This window comes from Nerophis ophidion, linkage group LG24 (assembly GCF_033978795.1).
Source record: "Nerophis ophidion isolate RoL-2023_Sa linkage group LG24, RoL_Noph_v1.0, whole genome shotgun sequence".
Lineage (NCBI taxonomy): Eukaryota > Metazoa > Chordata > Actinopteri > Syngnathiformes > Syngnathidae > Nerophis > Nerophis ophidion.
In genome coordinates, this window is record NC_084634.1 from 41,920,263 (window position 1) to 41,935,262 (window position 15,000).

The 15,000-nt window shown below is 48.1% G+C and overlaps 1 protein-coding gene and 1 pseudogene across 8 annotated transcripts in view; one reads left to right on the plus strand and one right to left on the minus strand.

Annotated features, from left to right (window-relative positions):
- Positions 1-15,000, minus strand: part of LOC133542339 (ovarian cancer G-protein coupled receptor 1-like) — a 621,591-nt gene that overhangs the window by 503,584 nt on the left and 103,007 nt on the right. The window lies entirely within an intron of this gene.
- LOC133542573 (heme transporter FLVCR2-like) overlaps positions 1-15,000 on the plus strand; it is an 85,336-nt pseudogene that overhangs the window by 34,059 nt on the left and 36,277 nt on the right.

A 15,000-nucleotide genomic window follows, 5' to 3' on the forward strand; every position in this document is an offset into this window, starting at 1 on the left:
ACTATGGGGACGGGACACACATCTATGGAGTGTTGGAACAACTATGGGGAAGGGACACACATCTATGGAGTGTTCGGACAACTATGGGGACGGGACACACATCTATGGAGTGTTGGACAAACTATGGGGACAGGACACACATCTATGGAGTGTTGGACAACTATGGGAAGGGGACACACATCTATGGAGTGTTGGACAACTATGGGGACGGGACACACATCTATGGAGTGTTGGACAACTATGGGGACAGGACACACATCTATGGAGTGTTGGACAACTATGGGGACGGACACACATCTATGGAGTGTTGGACAACTATGGGGACAGGACACACATCTATGGAGTGTTGGACAACTATGGGGACAGGACACACATCTATGGAGTGTTGGACAACTATGGGGACAGGGACACACATCTATGGAGTGTTGGACAACTATGGGGACAGGACACACATCTATGGAGTGTTGGACAACTATGGGGACGGGACACACATCTATGGAGTGTTGGACAAACTATGGGGAAGGGACACACATCTATGGAGTGTTGGACAACTATGGGGACGGGACACACATCTATGGAGTGTTGGACAACTATGGGGACAGGACACACATCTATGGACGGTTGGACAACTATGGGGAAGGGGACACACATCTATGGAGTGTTGGACAACTATGGGGACGGGACACACATCTATGGAGTGTTGGGACAACTATGGGGAAGGACACACATCTATGGAGTGTTGGACAACTATGGGGACAGGACACACATCTATGGAGTGTTGGACAACTATGGGGAAGGGACACACATCTATGGAGTGTTGGACCAACTATGGGGAAGGGACACACATCTATGGAGTGTTGGACAACTATGGGGGACAGGACACACATCTATGGAGTGTTGGACAACTATGGGGAAGGGACACACATCTATGGAGTGTTGGACAAACTATGGGGACAGGACACACATCTATGGAGTGTTGGACAACTATGGGGACAGGACACACATCTATGGAGTGTTGGACAACTATGGGGACAGGGACACACATTATGGAGTGTTGGACAACTATGGGGACGGGACACACAACTATGGAGTGTTGGACAACTATGGGGACGGGACACACATCTATGGAGTGTTGGACAACTATGGGGACAGGACACACATCTATGGAGTGTTGGACAACTATGGGGACGGGACACACATCTATGGAGTGTTGGACAACTATGGGGACGGGACACACATCTATGGAGTGTTGGACAACTATGGGGACAGGACACACATCTATGGAGTGTTGGACAACTATGGGGACAGGACACACATCTATGGAGTGTTGGACAACTATGGGGAAGGGACAACATCTATGGAGTGTTGGACAACTATGGGGAAGGGACACACATCTATGGAGTGTTGGACAACTATGGGAACAGGACACACATCAATGGAGTGTTGGACAACTATGGGGAAGGGACACACATCTATGGAGTGTTGGACAACTATGGGGAAGGGACACACATCTATGGAGTGTTGGACAACTATGGGGACAGGACACACATCTATGGAGTGTTGGACAACTATGGGGACAGGACACACATCTATGGAGTGTTGGACAACTATGGGGACAGGACACACATCTATGGAGTGTTGGACAACTATGGGGACGGGACACACATCTATGGGAGTGTTGGACAACTATGGGGACGGGACACACATCTATGGAGTGTTGGACAACTATGGGGACAGGACACACATCTATGGAGTGTTGGACAACTATGGGGACGGGACACACATCTATGGAGTGTTGGACAACTATGGGGAAGGGACACACATCTATGGAGTGTTGGACAACTATGGGGACGGGACACACATCAATGGAGTGTTGGACAACTATGGGGACAGGACACACATCTATGGAGTGTTGGACAACTGTGGGGGACAGGACACACATCTATGGAAGTGTTGGACAACTATGGGGACAGGACACACATCTATGGAGTGTTGGACAACTATGGGGACAGGACACACATCTATGGAGTGTTGGACAACTATGGGGACGGGACACACATCTATGGAGTGTTGGACAACTATGGGGAAGGGACACACATCTATGGAGTGTTGGACAACTATGGGGAAGGGACACACATCTATGGAGTGTTGGACAACTATGGGGACAGGACACACATCTATGGAGTGTTGGACAACTATGGGGACAGGACACACATCTATGGAGTGTTGGACAACTATGGGGACGGGACACACATCTATGGAGTGTTGGACAACTATGGGGACGGGACACACATCTATGGAGTGTTGGACAACTATGGGGACAGGACACACATCTATGGAGTGTTGGACAACTATGGGGACGGGGACACACATCTATGGAGTGTTGGACAACTATGGGGACGGGACACACATCTATGGAGTGTTGGACAACTATGGGGACGGGACACACATCTATGGAGTGTTGGACAACTATGGGGACAGGACACACATCTATGGAGTGTTGGACAACTATGGGGACGGGACACACATCTATGGAGTGTTGGACAACTATGGGGAAGGGACACACATCAATGGAGTGTTGGACAACTATGGGGACGGGACACACATCTATGGAGTGTTTGGACAACTATGGGGACAGGACACACATCTATGGAGTGTTGGACAACTATGGGGAAGGGACACACATCTATGGAGTGTTGGACAACTATGGGGACGGGACACACATCTATGGAGTGTTGGACAACTATGGGGAAGGGACACACATCTATGGAGTGTTGGACAACTATGGGGACAGGACACACATCTATGGAGTGTTGGACAACTATGGGGAAGGGACACACATCTATGGAGTGTTGGACAACTATGGGGAAGGGGACACACATCTATGGAGTGTTGGACAACTATGGGGACAGGACACACATCTATGGAGTGTTGGACAACTATGGGGACAGGACACACATCTATGGAGTGTTGGACAACTATGGGGACAGGACACACATCAATGGAGTGTTGGACAACTATGGGGACAGGACACACATCTATGGAGTGTTGGACAACTATGGGGACAGGACACACATCTATGGAGTGTTGGACAACTATGGGAAGGGACACACATCTATGGAGTGTTGGACAACTATGGGGACAGGACACACATCTATGGAGTGTTGGACAACTATGGGGACGGGACACACATCTATGGAGTGTTGGACAACTATGGGGACGGGACACACATCTATGGAGTGTTGGACAACTATGGGGGACAGGACACACATCTATGGAGTGTTGGACAACTATGGGGAAGGGACACACATCTATGGAGTGTTGGGACAACTATGGGGACGGGACACACATCTATGGAGTGTTGGACAACTATGGGGACGGGGACACACATCTATGGAGTGTTGGACAACTATGGGGAAGGGACACACATCTATGGAGTGTTGGACAACTATGGGGACGGGACACACATCTATGGAGTGTTGGACAACTATGGGGACAGGGACACACATCAATGGAGTGTTGGACAACTGTGGGGGACAGGACACACATCTATGGAGTGTTGGACAACTATGGGGACAGGACACACATCTATGGAGTGTTGGACAACTATGGGGACAGGACACACATCTATGGAGTGTTGGACAACTATGGGGACGGGACACACATCTATGGAGTGTTGGACAACTATGGGGACAGGACACACATCTATGGAGTGTTGGACAACTATGGGGACAGGACACACATCAATGGAGTGTTGGACAACTATGGGGACAGGACACACATCAATGGAGTGTTGGACAACTATGGGGACAGGACACACATCAATGGAGTGTTGGACAACTATGGGGAAGGGACACACATCTATGGAGTGTTGGACAACTATGGGGACAGGACACACATCTATGGAGTGTTGGACAACTATGGGGACAGGACACACATCAATGGAGTGTTGGACAACTATGGGGAAGGGACACACATCAATGGAGTGTTGGACAACTATGGGGACGGACACACATCTATGGAGTGTTAGACAACTATGGGGACAGGACACACATCAATGGAGTGTTGGACAACTATGGGGACAGGACACACATCAATGGAGTGTTGGACAACTATTGGGAAGGGGACACACATCTATGGAGTGTTGGACAAACTATGGGGGACAGGACACACATCTATGGAGTGTTGGACAACTATGGGGACAGGACACACATCTATGGAGTGTTAGACAACTATGGGGACAGGACACACATCAATGGAGTGTTGGACAACTATGGGGACAGGACACACATCAATGGAGTGTTGGACAACTATTGGGAAGGGACACACATCTATGGAGTGTTGGACAACTATGGGGACAGGACACACATCAATGGAATGTTGGACAACTATGGGGAAGGGACACACATCAATGGAGTGTTGGACAACTATGGGGACGGGACACACATCTATGGAGTGTTGGACAACTATGGGGAAGGGACACACATCTATGGAGTGTTGGACAACTATGGGAACAGGACACACATCAATGGAGTGTTGGACAACTATGGGGAAGGGACACACATCTATGGAGTGTTGGACAACTATGGGGACAGGACACACATCTATGGAGTGTTGGACAACTATGGGGACAGGACACACATCAATGGAGTGTTGGACAACTATTGGGAAGGGACACACATCTATGGAGTGTTGGACAACTATGGGGACAGGACACACATCTATGGAGTGTTGGACAACTATGGGGACAGGACACACATCTATGGAGTGTTGGACAACTATGGGGACAGGACACACATCAATGGAGTGTTGGACAACTATGGGGACAGGACACACATCTATGGAGTGTTGGACAACTATGGGGACAGGACACACATCTATGGAGTGTTGGACAACTATGGGGAAGGGACACACATCTATGGAGTGTTGGGACAAACTATGGGGACGGGACACACATCTATGGAGTGTTGGACAACTATGGGGACAGGACACACATCTATGGAGTGTTGGACAACTATGGGGAAGGGACACACATCTATGGAGTGTTGGACAACTATGGGGACGGGACACACATCTATGGAGTGTTGGACAACTATGGGGACGGGACACACATCTATGGAGTGTTGGACAACTATGGGGAAGGGACACACATCTATGGAGTGTTGGACAACTATGGGGACGGGACACACATCTATGGAGTGTTGGACAACTATGGGGACAGGACACACATCAATGGAGTGTTGGACAACTGTGGGGACAGGACACACATCTATGGAGTGTTGGACAACTATGGGGACAGGACACACATCTATGGAGTGTTGGACAACTATGGGGACAGGACACACATCTATGGAGTGTTGGACAAACTATGGGGACGGGACACACATCTATGAGTGTTGGACAACTATGGGGACAGGACACACATCTATGGAGTGTTGGACAACTATGGGGACAGGACACACATCAATGGAGTGTTGGACAACTATGGGGACAGGACACACATCAATGGAGTGTTGGACAACTATGGGGACAGGACACACATCAATGGAGTGTTGGACAACTATGGGGAAGGGACACACATCTATGGAGTGTTGGACAACTATGGGGACAGGACACACATCTATGGAGTGTTGGACAACTATGGGGACAGGACACACATCAATGGAGTGTTGGACAACTATGGGGAAGGGACACACATCAATGGAGTGTTGGACAACTATGGGGACAGGGGACACACATCTATGGAGTGTTAGACAACTATGGGGACAGGACACACATCAATGGAGTGTTGGACAACTATGGGGACAGGACACACATCAATGGAGTGTTGGACAACTATTGGGAAGGGACACACATCTATGGAGTGTTGGACAACTATGGGGACAGGACACACATCTATGGAGTGTTGGACAACTATGGGGACAGGACACACATCTATGGAGTGTTAGACAACTATGGGGACAGGGACACACATCAATGGAGTGTTGGACAACTATGGGGACAGGACACACATCAATGGAGTGTTGGACAACTATTGGGAAGGGACACACATCTATGGAGTGTTGGACAACTATGGGGACAGGACACACATCTATGGAGTGTTGGACAACTATGGGACAGGACACACATCAATGGAATGTTGGACAACTATGGGGAAGGGACACACATCAATGGAGTGTTGGACAACTATGGGGACGGGACACACATCTATGGAGTGTTGGGACAACTATGGGGAAGGGACACACATCTATGGAGTGTTGGACAACTATGGGAACAGGACACACATCTATGGAGTGTTGGACAACTATGGGAACAGGACACACATCAATGGAGTGTTGGACAACTATGGGGAAGGGACACACATCTATGGAGTGTTGGACAACTATGGGGACAGGACACACATCAATGGAGTGTTGGACAACTATGGGGAAGGGACACACATCTATGGAGTGTTGGACAACTATGGGGGACAGGACACACATCTATGGAGTGTTGGACAACTATGGGGACAGGACACACATCAATGGAGTGTTGGACAACTATGGGGACAGGACACACATCTATGGAGTGTTGGACAACTATGGGGAAGGGACACACATCTATGGAGTGTTGGACAACTATGGGGACGGGACACACATCTATGGAGTGTTGGACAACTATGGGGACGGGACACACATCTATGGAGTGTTGGACAACTATGGGGAAGGGACACACATCTATGGAGTGTTGGACAACTATGGGGACGGGACACACATCTATGGAGTGTTGGACAACTATGGGGACAGGACACACATCTATGGAGTGTTGGACAACTATGGGGACGGGACACACATCTATGGAGTGTTGGACAACTATGGGGACAGGACACACATCTATGGAGTGTTGGACAACTATGGGGACAGGACACACATCTATGGAGTGTTGGACAACTATGGGGACAGGACACACATCTATGGAGTGTTGGACAACTATGGGGACAGGACACACATCTATGGAGTGTTGGACAACTATGGGGACGGGACACACATCTATGGAGTGTTGGACAACTATGGGGACGGGACACACATCTATGGAGTGTTGGACAACTATGGGGACAGGACACACATCTATGGAGTGTTGGACAACTATGGGGACGGGACACACATCTATGGAGTGTTGGACAACTATGGGGAAGGGACACACATCTATGGAGTGTTGGACAACTATGGGGACGGGACACACATCTATGGAGTGTTGGACAACTATGGGGACAGGACACACATCTATGGACGGTTGGACAACTATGGGGAAGGGACACACATCTATGGAGTGTTGGACAACTATGGGGACGGACACACATCTATGGAGTGTTGGACAACTATGGGGAAGGGACACACATCTATGGAGTGTTGGACAACTATGGGGACAGGACACACTCTATGGAGGTTGGACACTATGGGGAAGGGACACACATCTATGGAGTGTTGGACAACTATGGGGAAGGGACACACATCTATGGAGTGTTGGACAACTATGGGGACAGGACACACATCTATGAGGTGTTGGACAACTATGGGGAAGGGACACACATCTATGGAGTGTTGGACAACTATGGGGACAGGACACACATCTATGGAGTGTTGGACAACTATGGGGACAGGACACACATCTATGGAGTGTTGGACAACTATGGGGACAGGGACACACATCTATGGAGTGTTGGACAACTATGGGGACGGACACACACTATGGAGTGTTGGACAACTATGGGGACGGGACACACATCTATGGAGTGTTGGACAACTATGGGGACAGGAACACATCTATGGAGTGTTGGACAACTATGGGGACGGGACACACATCTATGGAGTGTTGGACAACTATGGGGACGGGACACACATCTATGGAGTGTTGGACAACTATGGGGACAGGACACACATCTATGGAGTGTTGGACAACTATGGGGACAGGACACACATCTATGGAGTGTTGGACAACTATGGGGAAGGGACACACATCTATGGAGTGTTGGACAACTATGGGGAAGGGACACACATCTATGAGTGTTGGACAACTATGGGAACAGGACACACATCAATGGAGTGTTGGACAACTATGGGGAAGGGACACACATCTATGGAGTGTTGGACAACTATGGGGAAGGGACACACATCTATGGAGTGTTGGACAACTATGGGGACAGGGACACACATCTATGGAGTGTTGGACAACTATGGGGACAGGACACACATCTATGGAGTGTTGGACAACTATGGGGACAGGACACACATCTATGGAGTGTTGGACAACTATGGGGACGGGACACACATCTATGGAGTGTTGGACAACTATGGGGACAGGGACACACATCTATGGAGTGTTGGACAACTATGGGGACAGGACACACATCTATGGAGTGTTGGACAACTATGGGGGACGGGACACACATCTATGGAGTGTTGGACAACTATGGGGAAGGGGACACACATCTATGGAGTGTTGGACAACTATGGGGACGGGACACACATCAATGGAGTGTTGGACAACTATGGGGACAGGGACACACATCTATGGAGTGTTGGACAACTGTGGGGACAGGACACACATCTATGGAGTGTTGGACAACTATGGGGACAGGACACACATCTATGGAGTGTTGGACAACTATGGGGACAGGACACACATCTATGGAGTGTTGGACAACTATGGGGACGGGACACACATCTATGGAGTGTTGGACAACTATGGGGAAGGGACACACATCTATGGAGTGTTGGACAACTATGGGGAAGGGACACACATCTATGGAGTGTTGGACAAACTATGGGGACAGGACACACATCTATGGAGTGTTGGACAACTATGGGGACAGGACACACATCTATGGAGTGTTGGACAACTATGGGACGGGACACACATCTATGGAGTGTTGGACAACTATGGGGACGGGACACACATCTATGGAGTGTTGGACAACTATGGGGACAGGACACACATCTATGGAGTGTTGGACAACTATGGGGACGGGACACACATCTATGGAGTGTTGGACAACTATGGGGACGGGGACACACATCTATGGAGTGTTGGACAACTATGGGGACGGGGACACACATCTATGGAGTGTTGGACAACTATGGGGACAGGACACACATCTATGGAGTGTTGGACAACTATGGGGACGGGACACACATCTATGGAGTGTTGGACAACTATGGGGAAGGGACACACATCAATGGAGTGTTGGACAACTATGGGGACGGGACACACATCTATGGAGTGTTGGACAACTATGGGGACAGGGACACACATCTATGGAGTGTTGGACAACTATGGGGAAGGGACACACATCTATGGAGTGTTGGACAACTATGGGGACGGGACACACATCTATGGAGTGTTGGACAACTATGGGGAAGGGACACACATCTATGGAGTGTTGGACAACTATGGGGGACAGGACACACATCTATGGAGTGTTGGACAACTATGGGGAAGGGACACACATCTATGGAGTGTTGGACAACTATGGGGAAGGGACACACATCTATGGAGTGTTGGACAACTATGGGGACAGGACACACATCTATGGAGTGTTGGACAACTATGGGACAGGACACACATCTATGGAGTGTTGGACAACTATGGGGACAGGACACACATCAATGGAGTGTTGGACAACTATGGGGACAGGACACACATCTATGGAGTGTTGGACAACTATGGGGACAGGACACACATCTATGGAGTGTTGGACAACTATGGGGAAGGGACACACATCTATGGAGTGTTGGACAACTATGGGGACAGGACACACATCTATGGAGTGTTGGACAACTATGGGGACGGGACACACATCTATGGAGTGTTGGACAACTATGGGGACGGGACACACATCTATGGAGTGTTGGGACAACTATGGGGACAGGACACACATCTATGGAGTGTTGGACAACTATGGGGAAGGGACACACATCTATGGAGTGTTGGACAACTATGGGGACGGGACACACATCTATGGAGTGTTGGACAACTATGGGGACGGGACACACATCTATGGAGTGTTGGACAACTATGGGGAAGGGACACACATCTATGGAGTGTTGGACAACTATGGGGACGGGACACACATCTATGGAGTGTTGGACAACTATGGGGACAGGAACACACATCAATGGAGTGTTGGACAACTGTGGGGACAGGACACACATCTATGGAGTGTTGGACAACTATGGGGACAGGACACACATCTATGGAGTGTTGGACAACTATGGGGACAGGACACACTTCTATGGAGTGTTGGACAACTATGGGGACGGGACACACATCTATGGAGTGTTGGACAACTATGGGGACAGGACACACATCTATGGAGTGTTGGACAACTATGGGGACAGGACACACATCAATGGAGTGTTGGACAACTATGGGGACAGGACACACATCAATGGAGTGTTGGACAACTATGGGGACAGGACACTCAATGGAGTGTTGGACAACTATGGGGAAGGGACACACATCTATGGAGTGTTGGACAACTATGGGGACAGGACACACATCTATGGAGTGTTGGACAACTATGGGGACAGGACACACATCAATGGAGTGTTGGACAACTATGGGGAAGGGACACACATCAATGGAGTGTTGGACAACTATGGGGACGGGACACACATCTATGGAGTGTTAGACAACTATGGGGACAGGACACACATCAATGGAAGTGTTGGACAACTATGGGGACAGGACACACATCAATGGAGTGTTGGACAACTATTGGGAAGGGACACACATCTATGGAGTGTTGGACCAACTATGGGGACAGGACACACATCTATGGAGTGTTGGACAACTATGGGGACAGGACACACATCTATGGAGTGTTAGACAACTATGGGGACAGGACACACATCAATGGAGTGTTGGACAACTATGGGGACAGGACACACATCAATGGAGTGTTGGACAACTATTGGGAAGGGACACACATCTATGGAGTGTTGGACAACTATGGGGACAGGACACACATCAATGGAATGTTGGACAACTATGGGGAAGGGACACACATCAATGGAGTGTTGGACAACTATGGGGACGGGACACACATCTATGGAGTGTTGGACAACTATGGGGAAGGGACACACATCTATGGAGTGTTGGACAACTATGGGAACAGGACACACATCAATGGAGTGTTGGACAACTATGGGGAAGGGACACACATCTATGGAGTGTTGGACAACTATGGGGACAGGACACACATCTATGGAGTGTTGGACAACTATGGGGACAGGACACACATCAATGGAGTGTTGGACAACTATGGGGAAGGGACACACATCTATGGAGTGTTGGACAACTATGGGGACAGGACACACATCTATGGAGTGTTGGACAACTATGGGGACAGGACACACATCTATGGAGTGTTGGACAACTATGGGGACAGGACACACATCAATGGAGTGTTGGACAACTATGGGGACAGGACACACATCTATGGAGTGTTGGACAACTATGGGGACAGGACACACATCTATGGAGTGTTGGACAACTATGGGGAAGGGACACACATCTATGGAGTGTTGGACAACTATGGGGACGGGACACACATCTATGGAGTGTTGGACAACTATGGGGACAGGACACACATCTATGGAGTGTTGGACAACTATGGGGAAGGGACACACATCTATGGAGTGTTGGACAACTATGGGGACGGGACACACATCTATGGAGTGTTGGACAACTATGGGGACGGGACACACATCTATGGAGTGTTGGACAACTATGGGGAAGGGACACACATCTATGGAGTGTTGGACAACTATGGGGACGGGACACACATCTATGGAGTGTTGGACAACTATGGGGACAGGACACACATCAATGGAGTGTTGGACAACTGTGGGGACAGGACACACATCTATGGAGTGTTGGACAACTATGGGGACAGGACACACATCTATGGAGTGTTGGACAACTATGGGGACAGGACACACATCTATGGAGTGTTGGACAACTATGGGGACGGGACACACATCTATGGAGTGTTGGACAACTATGGGGACAGGACACACATCTATGGAGTGTTGGACAACTATGGGGACAGGACACACATCAATGGAGTGTTGGACAACTATGGGGGACAGGACACACATCAATGGAGTGTTGGACAACTATGGGGACAGGACACACATCAATGGAGTGTTGGACAACTATGGGGAAGGGACACACATCTATGGAGTGTTGGACAACTATGGGGACAGGACACACATCTATGGAGTGTTGGACAACTATGGGGACAGGACACACATCAATGGAGTGTTGGACAACTATGGGGAAGGGACACACATCAATGGAGTGTTGGACAACTATGGGGACGGGACACACATCTATGGAGTGTTAGACAACTATGGGGACAGGACACACATCAATGGAGTGTTGGACAACTATGGGGACAGGACACACATCAATGGAGTGTTGGACAACTATTGGGAAGGGACACACATCTATGGAGTGTTGGACAACTATGGGGACAGGACACACATCTATGGAGTGTTGGACAACTATGGGGACAGGACACACATCTATGGAGTGTTAGACAACTATGGGGACAGGACACACATCAATGGAGTGTTGGACAACTATGGGGACAGGACACACATCAATGGAGTGTTGGACAACTATTGGGAAGGGACACACATCTATGGAGTGTTGGACAACTATGGGGACAGGACACACATCTATGGAGTGTTGGACAACTATGGGGACAGGACACACATCAATGGAATGTTGGACAACTATGGGGAAGGGACACACATCAATGGAGTGTTGGACAACTATGGGGACGGGACACACATCTATGGAGTGTTGGACAACTATGGGGAAGGGACACACATCTATGGAGTGTTGGACAACTATGGGAACAGGACACACATCAATGGAGTGTTGGACAACTATGGGAAGGGACACACATCTATGGAGTGTTGGACAACTATGGGGACAGGACACACATCAATGGAGTGTTGGACAACTATGGGGAAGGGACACACATCTATGGAGTGTTGGACAACTATGGGGACAGGACACACATCTATGGAGTGTTGGACAACTATGGGGACAGGACACACATCAATGGAGTGTTGGACAACTATGGGGAAGGGACACACATCTATGGAGTGTTGGACAACTATGGGGACAGGACACACATCTATGGAGTGTTGGACAACTATGGGGACAGGACACACATCTATGGAGTGTTGGACAACTATGGGGACAGGACACACATCTATGGAGTGTTGGACAACTATGGGGAAGGGACACACATCTATGGAGTGTTGGACAACTATGGGGACAGGACACACATCTATGGAGTGTTGGACAACTATGGGGACGGGACACACATCTATGGAGTGTTGGACAACTATGGGGACGGGACACACATCTATGGAGTGTTGGACAACTATGGGGACAGGGACACACATCTATGGAGTGTTGGACAACTATGGGGAAGGGACACACATCTATGGAGTGTTGGACAACTATGGGGGACGGGACACACATCTATGGAGTGTTGGACAACTATGGGGACGGGACACACATCTATGGAGTGTTGGACAACTATGGGGAAGGGGACACACATCTATGGAGTGTTGGACAACTATGGGGACGGGACACACATCTATGGAGTGTTGGACAACTATGGGGACAGGACACACATCTATGGAGTGTTGGACAACTATGGGGACAGGACACACATCAATGGAGTGTTGGACAACTATGGGGAAGGGACACACATCTATGGAGTGTTGGACAACTATGGGGACAGGACACACATCTATGGAGTGTTGGACAACTATGGGGGACAGGACACACATCTATGGAGTGTTGGACAACTATGGGGAAGGGACACACATCTATGGGAGTGTTGGACAACTATGGGACATCTTAGCTCATTGTGTCTTCTTATACCATCTTCTGACTTTGTCCACAGCATAAAAATATATTTTTCACACCCTTTTCAGCTTTAGCAGACTGCTTGCAAACATGGGCATGTGTCTATTTACTATTCATCAGCATTGAAATAAAGATATATTGTTAGTAGTTGATTGAAAATGGTAGAAAATATGAGTGCAAGTGAAAGAAAAGGGATGTTTTTTTCCTTCCACCACATGACATTCATCAGCTGTGTCTCTGCAGCCAACATGTCATGTGGGCTTTATGAAGGCTACTTTCACATGTGAACATTACTTAATCATGACGTGTGCAATACTCCTCCTACTTCTTTATGCACATATGAGATGTCTCGCCATCAAAATAATACCATGCATCACTTTTTGGCAACCACTAAGTGGTCGTTTCACATCAACAACAGTCCCTTAACAATCTCATTAATACCATAGAGAAAGTAAACTTTCATTTTTTTGGCCACGATAAAGTCCTAAATCATTAAAACACTTATGGTTGGCCACGATAAAGTCCTAAATCATTTAAACACTTATGGTTACAATAAGCAGGAATATAAACATAGTAGTAGTGAGTTACACTTATGGTTACAATAAGCAGGAATATGAACATAGTAATAATGAGTTACACTTATGGTTACAATAAGCAGGAATATAAACATAGTAGTAGTGAGTTACACTTATGGTTACAATAAGCAGGAATATGAACATAGTAATAATGAGTTACACTTATGGTTACAATAAGCAGGAATATAAACATAGTAGTAGTGAGTTACACTTATGGTTACAATAAGCAGGAATATGAACATAGTAATAATGAGTTACACTTATGGTTACAATAAGCAGGAATATAAACATAGTAGTAGTGAGTTACACTTATGGTTACAATAAGCAGGAATATGAACATAGTAATAATGAGTTACACTTATGGTTACAATAAGCAGGAATATAAACATAGTAGTAGTGAGTTACACTTATGGTTACAATAAGCAGGAATATGAACATAGTAATAATGAGTTACACTTATGGTTACAATAAGCAGGAATATAAACAT